Raw genomic sequence first — 7,592 nt, forward strand, 5'->3', positions numbered from 1 at the left:
CTGGCCTGTGGTAAGCTTTCCATGAGCATCAGCCACTCCTATGCCTTAATCTCTTTGAGCCTCAGCTTCCCCTTGCACATAAATGAGGAAACTATTTCTACAACTCAGCGTGGGACATTAAGGATGAAAATGTCTTGCATCTCTAGAAGGTTTTTGATGTATACATTTCCTTCTCTGCTTTCCTGGGTCTGGCTTCTCTATAAATAGCAGGAAGAAAATGATTATCCCCTCCTGCCCCCCAACAGCATTCACACTGGTGCTCAATCCGCAGAGGGGGTCCTGTGTTCATCTGTGTGGCTTTCCTGCCCTTTGTGCTGTGCTCTGGCCAACCCATGACCCCAGTGACTGCCAGAGTGCTACCATCACCAGAGGACAGAAGGAGGCAGGCAGGGCACCCCAGTGCATGCCGGGACCAGTGGTCTGGGAAGCACTTCTGGCCTCTCGAGAAACATCTTCACTGTCAGTCCTGGAGCCCACGGGGGTTGAGGGCCTGCTGGATGGAGGCACGCCAGGACGCCAGGGGATCTCAGGAGAAAAGAGGAAGGTTCCCAAAAGGAAGATGCCAGTTCTAGGAACAGACCCCCATGAGAAGTGAGATAGGACGGAGTCCTTAACAAAACAATGCATTTTACTTATTTTTTCACTTGTCTCACCATAAAGGCAACTAATCTCATTCTTCCCAACATACGTTTTACTAATTACAATATTGGAAGCTTCGAGAACACCACCATCGGAGCAAATATAAGCTTGGGGAAAATAGAAGCAGATACTGTCCAAGTCAGTCCCCGTGGCTTTGACTGTGAAGCCGACTAGATGCTAGGGAACCTTCTCCCTCGAAAGATACAAGGCATGCTGGGTGTGGGTGTAGAACGAGGACAGGGTCCCAGGTTGCTCCTCATGGCCTTGATTACAGCTTCCCGGCTCTCCCCATCCAGCTCCTGTATGACGGGCCTGCTGCTGCCCCTCCCCCCTGCTCTCCAAGCATCAGCTGTCCCTGGAGCCTGTACTCTCTACCAAGCTTTCATTAAAAGTTTTCCCTTGTGATTTTGCAGTTTTTATAGCTGGTTCAGTCCTGTTTGCCCTTCTGAAAACGTGTAAGCCTTTAAGTAAACACATGCTCAGAAAAGCAGAACATTCTTGTGAATTCCCTTTAAGCTCTGTGCTAGGTTCAGTATGGGTAATATGGGTTTATGCTGATAGAAAAGTCTAACCTTAATTTCAAAAACATTTTGTAAATGTTCGGAAAAGAATGTAAGTCTTGTATACCAGGGGTAACCAGGTATCCCCAGAGATTCACGGTTCACAAGCCAAGACTAAGGCCATGTCAAGCCTGTTAAAAAGACAGACAGGGGGATGGCAGAGTGCTGCCAGTCATTTACACTGTAGTCTAAATGCTATAGTCTAATAAAGTCTGCCTTTCCCTGAGGAGAAGTTTTCAGGTCAGGAGAGGAGAGAAAAAAGAGGACAGGGATGGGAGGGGGCAGCCAAAGGGGCGGAGAAGGAGGGAAGCTGGGATTAGCAAAGTCAGCCTTCACCTCTCTGCATCTGGGTCAGTCCTGATCCTCTGACATCATGGACCAGGCGTTTGCAGCATGCGTGACACACCTGCTGGTCCCAGAACATTCCATTCTGAGGCTCCTTGCCAAGAGAAGGCTGTGTGAAGCCCCAGGGAGAGCAGGACCTGGCTGGGACCTGGTTGGAAGTTCAGGCCACTATAATTATCAAGCTGGGCAGCTTCCTCGGGAGATCTTTCAGCTCCTCATTCAGCTCCTCATTCCCTCTTGGCTCCTGGGCTGCCTGGGCCCCACCCTTGCGGAGGAGGAGACCCCAAATGGTGTGGCCAGACCCACCCGAAGATGATTTACAGGCCAGGCCAGAAACGACATCATGCCTCCCCTAAACCCCACCCTGTCCCCAGGGCCCAGAGGATGGTTTGCTGCAATGTCTTCACTTCTGGCGGCCATGCGCGGGCTCCCAGCTGCATATCCTTTCCTCAGGGGGTTTTGGGAAGGGGATTGAGCTGGCTCGGTCAGGTTAGTGCAGCCCGTTCAGTGAGTCGCTGGGCCCCAGGAGCCCTTTCAGTTTAGGATGACTTTAGACCTGTGGGGTCTTATGAGTAATGCCCCTGGGCCTAAAGGGTGTGCTAAAGGGGGTTGGCATGGAGTTCACATATTTAAGCTGAGTTTGTAATTTAGGGCCAACAAAGCCCGTCTGAGGTAAGGCTGTTTCAAAGCCAAGTGCCCAGCACTCAGTTTGACAAGGCCCTGTGGACCCCCTCACGGCCAAATGACCCCTGGCTTGCTGTTCTCCTACAGCAGACATCTCGGACTCGGTCCTGACCCCCCTCAGCCAGGAGCAACATGACCGACGGCCCCTGGGGACCACACAGGCAGTGCATGTTTCTGCACCAGGTCTCGTGCTAAGGGCTTTCTGTGGATCGCCGTGACTCCTCTTCATGACCAACTCGTGAAGTAGCTTCCCTTATCATTTCTAGTGAAGGATGAGGAAGCTGAAGGTTAGAGAGACCAAGGTCCAAGGTCACGGGGCCAGCAAGTGACCAAAGAGACTGGGCACCACACCAGTTGTCTGACGCCAGCCGGCCCACCCCATCCAGTGTCCTGTGTGTGGGATGAGATTGCTCCAGGGGACACAACAGGCTGGTGAGGCCGCATCCACATGTCTGAGCTCAAGTGCCTGGGTCAGGGGCACTGTCCAAATATCCTGTCCAGCTGGGTAGGATGTTGGTCAAGGGCACTCAAGAGCTCATTGGAGGAGATTACATTCTCCATCCCTGCAGCCCAGAGATCTCAGTCACACACGGGACAGGATCTGGAGGCGGGGCGGCGTCACACCCACACTCTCAGGGGCACACGGGCATAAAGAATAACGCTGACCCCGGGTCAACAAGGCGAGCCCTAAGAATGGAAACAGATTCTGCCACATCAGCAGGAAGCCTTGCCTTCCTTGGCAGGGGCCATTCAAGTCTTAAATGCACTCGTTTCTTTAGTAAACCAAACACCGTGGAATGAACGCTATGTGCCCACAGACCACATCTCCCAAATCACCAGTCTCCCCCTAGAGCCGCCTCTAGGGACAGTGGAGCCGAGTGTCTGAAATCGGGATTGAACCAACACTGGGTCCTGTGGCCTCTGGACATTCTGCCTCCCTCCTTTGCCCACGCACCTCCAGGCGCCCACCAAGGCGGGTGGGGGGGGCATAGCCACAAGACACAGAGCCAACTGCCAGCCGGGAGTTTCTTCCACCAGCCTGGTGGGATGGAAGCATCCAGCACAGTTGTGGAAAGGGGCTGAGCGTGGGGTCTCACAGAGCATGACTTTCTCCCAGCCCAAAGGCAGGGTGTAAGAGAAGGAATCTGTGTTCTGAATAGTCTTTTGGAATCTCTTTATAAAGAGAGGATGCTATTTATGTTGGCTGTGGCCTCCTAGGCTTGGGGGTGGGTGGAGACCTCAGCAACTGGCAGCCACCCAGAGATGCCCTTCCTGCCTCTTCCTTTCTTTCCTGGTCTTCAGAAGGCGGAGCAATGGCTTCATTACACTGAGCCAGAAAACACTGAGCACCGGTCATAATCAGGCTGTAAGTAAGAATAGACTGATTCATCCTTGTGCCTTCATGTGGTCTCTCCAAAGACCATGCTCTCCCACTGCCAGTCGGGAGTGACGCTGCTCCGGAATGCCAATCGCTCATACGACCCGACCAGGCAGGTCTCAGAATGTTCCTATTTTCCTGAAGATGGCATTTGTGGGTCTGAAAGGGACGGTGAAAATTCATTTTTCAATGGAAACATCATTTTGTAAAAAAAAAAAAAAAAAGTCTTTTGGGCCTGGGTCAGTGCTGAACTTTGCTGTCAGGGGTATGTGGTGGGGAGAGAGACAGAGACAGAGGAGAGAGAGAGAAGGAACATCAGAGTTAAGGCTGTCAGAGCAGAAGTCCTGCAGAGCACAGAGGAGACAGAAGGGATGCCTGCTGGGGAGCTGAGGCCTCTCACCAGGGCTGCAGCTGCCTGGCCCTCCCCACCCCCAGCCCCTGCACGGGGTCCCGCCCTGGGAGCCAGCCGCCCACAGCTTCTCCTGCCTGCTCTGACCTGACCTTGCCCACCCAAACATTGGCCCCCGCCTGCAAACACAAACAGAGAGACTTATCTGCATTGCCTAACCAAGGTAAACAGCCCTGCACATGCCTGGTCCCTGCCCTCCCCCCAAGGTCAGGCTGCTGGGCCAAAGGTATGCTCGGAGAGATTTTTTCAGGGACTATTTCCTGCCAGCAAGACTTCTGGATTCAGGGAGTTTCAGTGGAATAGTGTCCTAATCGGCATAGAAACCTAAGTCTAGAAGGATCTTCACAGTTATGAAGTCCATTCCCCAGCCCTTTGCCAAACTTTCTGCCATTTTCTGAGAAAGAAACAAAAAAACAAAAAAACCAAACCAAACCATAATTGCCATTGGACACACTTGGTGGGGACTCAACTTTTTCAAACAGAAAGTCTTCCTGAGATCTAAACTAAACCCTTCAGGTTTCGGGGTGGGCCTGTTCCTCTTCTGCTCCCTCTCTCATGTAAACAGAGAGTTGCTGGTGAAGGTGCCTATGGCAGGCCTCGCCGCACACAGCTGCATCAGCTACAAGACACTGTACTTTCCGCCACACGTCTGGGAGATGTCAGGCCCGACTTCGAATTCTGGCTGGGATGCTAGCTAGCTGTGTGACCTTCAGCAAACTGCTCAACCTCTCTGAGCCTCAATTTCCTCATCAGGAAAATAAGGAGGCTGGACTAGAGGGTCTCTTAGGTCCTCCTATGGACCGAATTATGTCCCCTCGCAAATTCATATGCTGAGACCCTAACTCTCAATGGGACTGTATTTGAAGATAGGGGTTCTAACCATTTGCAACAACGTGGATGGAACTAGAGGGTATTATGCTAAGCGAAATAAGTCAATCAGAGAAAGATAATTATAATATGATTTCACTCATATGTGGAATTTAAGAAACAAAACAGAGGATCATAGGGGAAGAGAGGAAAAAATAAAACAAGATGAAATCAGAGAGGGAGACAAGCCATAAGAGACTCTTAATCATAGGAAATAAACTGAGGGTTGCTGGAGGGGAGGCGGGTGGGGGGATGGGGTAACTGGGTGATAGGCATTAAGAGGGCACATGATGTAATGAGCACTGGGTGTTACATACAACTGACAAATCACTAAACTCCACCTCTGAAACTAATAATGCACTCTATGTTAATTAATTGAATTTAAATTTTAAAAAATGGAGATAGGGGCTCTAAGGGCTTCTAATTAAGGTTAAATAAGGCTGTAAGGATGGGGCTCTAATCCAATAGGGGTGGAGTCCTTCCTTATAAGAAGAGAGACACGAGAGACCATGTGTGCTCTCTCTCCCCTCCCCCTCCTTCTCCTGTAAATGACAGAGGAAAGGCCATGTCAGGACACAGCAAGAAGGTAGCCATCTGCAAGCCAAGGAGAGAAGCCTCCCCAGGGCCCAGCCCTGATGATACCTTGATCTGGACTTCCAGCCTCCAGAGCCATGAGAACTAAATGACTTGGTCATGGCAGCCCAGGCAGACAGGCTCTTCTCCCTCTGTCATCCTGGGTCTCTAAGTGGATCTGCTCTTCTGTGCTACAGAGTTTGGTTGGAATGAGACCTAGGCCAGGTCTGCTGCCACTCTCATCTTTGAGAGACATTAAGATGGCCTGAACCCCAGTGGGAAAACCAGCGACCCCCAGGCTCTCCAAATATTCTTAGCAGGGGATCTGTTTCTGATGTACTCTCTGGCAGGGAATGTCTGCTTCTGCAGAGTTCTTTCAGATATAGATCATCCTTCACTGGCCCCCCACACACCACTCCAATCTCTTCACTGGCAAAGGGCCACTGACCCGGAGCCCGTGAGGACCTGAAGGCACAGGGGACCAGAAAGAGGAGGAGAGAGAAGAAACCATGCGTGTGTCCCTACTGTTTGTGACCAGGGACCCAACTACACCTCTTGAGCCCTTGTCAACCCAAACATCCAGCAGCTACCCACGTGCATCGCACTGCTGTGGCTGACTTTTGCCCAGGCAGTGCCCTCTAATTGAATTCTTCTTTATCCAAGTATCTGCCACTACTCTTTGAAAGCTCTCAAGGGTCCCCTCCTTCAGGAAGCCCCTTGCCCACCCTCTTCTGTGCTCACATGGAAACTCCACACATAATATGGGTTCATCAATCCCACTGGCTCTGGGATCTGTGGGTGGAAAGCCTGGGTCTTCTTCATCCTCCCCCAGGGTCTAGAGTGTAATAGGCATCTAACAAATGTTAGTAGATGGCAGACAGATGATGGATGGATGGGTGGGTGGGTGGGTGGGTGAATGGGTAGCTGATTAGGTGGGTGGGTGGATGGATGGGTAAATGGGTGGCTGAATGGGTGGGTGGGTTGGGGGATGGATGAATAGGAAAATCACTCTGCCTCTAGTTGCCCGGCTCTGTCTTCCTAACGTCTGGATTGGCTCTCTTCATGACCCAAATACCTTCAGAGGTTGTGCACTGCCTGCCAAATACAGTGTAAACTCCTCAGGCTAGAATCTGGCCCTACCTATTTGTCCAATTCTTCTGTCCTTCTCTCCCACTACTCTCCCAGCCAAATCAGAGCAGATGTTCTCTGCACCCTGGGTACTCAGAGCCACCCTCTGACCTGTAGCATCAGCTTCACCTGGGAGCTTGTCGGAACTCTCAAGCCCTCTCCAAGACCTACCAAATTAGAATCTGCATTTTAACAAGATCTCAAGTGGGTCATGCCCACGTGAGCGCTTGATGATCTACTCTAAGCTATCCCCAAAGCTCCTGACAGTTATCTGTCAAAATCCTGTGCATCTTTTAAGGCCTCTCCTGTGCCTTCCCACATGGAACTCCCCTGCTCCCACTTACCCTAACCCACCCCCCTACACACACACACACACACACACACACACACACACACACACCACACAACACACAGACATGCTGTTTCCTTTCTCAGAATGACCACAACAGTTGGTTTATGCCTCTCTTGTCTCAGAGCTCACACTGTTCCTGGGGTGTAAGTATTTGAGACTAATGTCTCTGTTGTAAATGACAAATGTTTGATGAAGAAGGACCTTGTTAGTCTTTTTCACCCCATGCCATGTCTCAAAGATGCCTTGCATCTAGCCGGTGCTGGACAAACGCATTCAGTAAGGGCAGGGATTATTGGAGGAAGGAACAAATGAAGGTCAGTTTCCTACTACAGGAAGAAGACTCATGGGTCCCCATTGTTGGCAGCATCCCCAGGACAAGGGTTCCATGTGCTGGCTTCCGGCTTTCTTCCCTGGAATAGTGGGGAGCATCTCAGTTTGCCCGCCCAGCCCCAAGGCTGCTCCATACCCTGGAGTGATGGGAAATGAGACATCCCCTGTGGTGGCACAGGCCCCTCTGGAGGCTGTCTGGCTGTCTCATCCAGGATTATGGTGGGAGGGAGAGATCTATCTTGTTGGGGAAGGACAGCGATGCCTGCCACAGCATCAGCGGGCCTGAGTCCAACCTCTTCAGCTACCAGCTTCAGTACTGGAAAGTCA

Source organism: Halichoerus grypus, chromosome 6, assembly GCF_964656455.1.
Source record: "Halichoerus grypus chromosome 6, mHalGry1.hap1.1, whole genome shotgun sequence".
Classification (NCBI taxonomy): Eukaryota; Metazoa; Chordata; class Mammalia; order Carnivora; family Phocidae; genus Halichoerus; species Halichoerus grypus.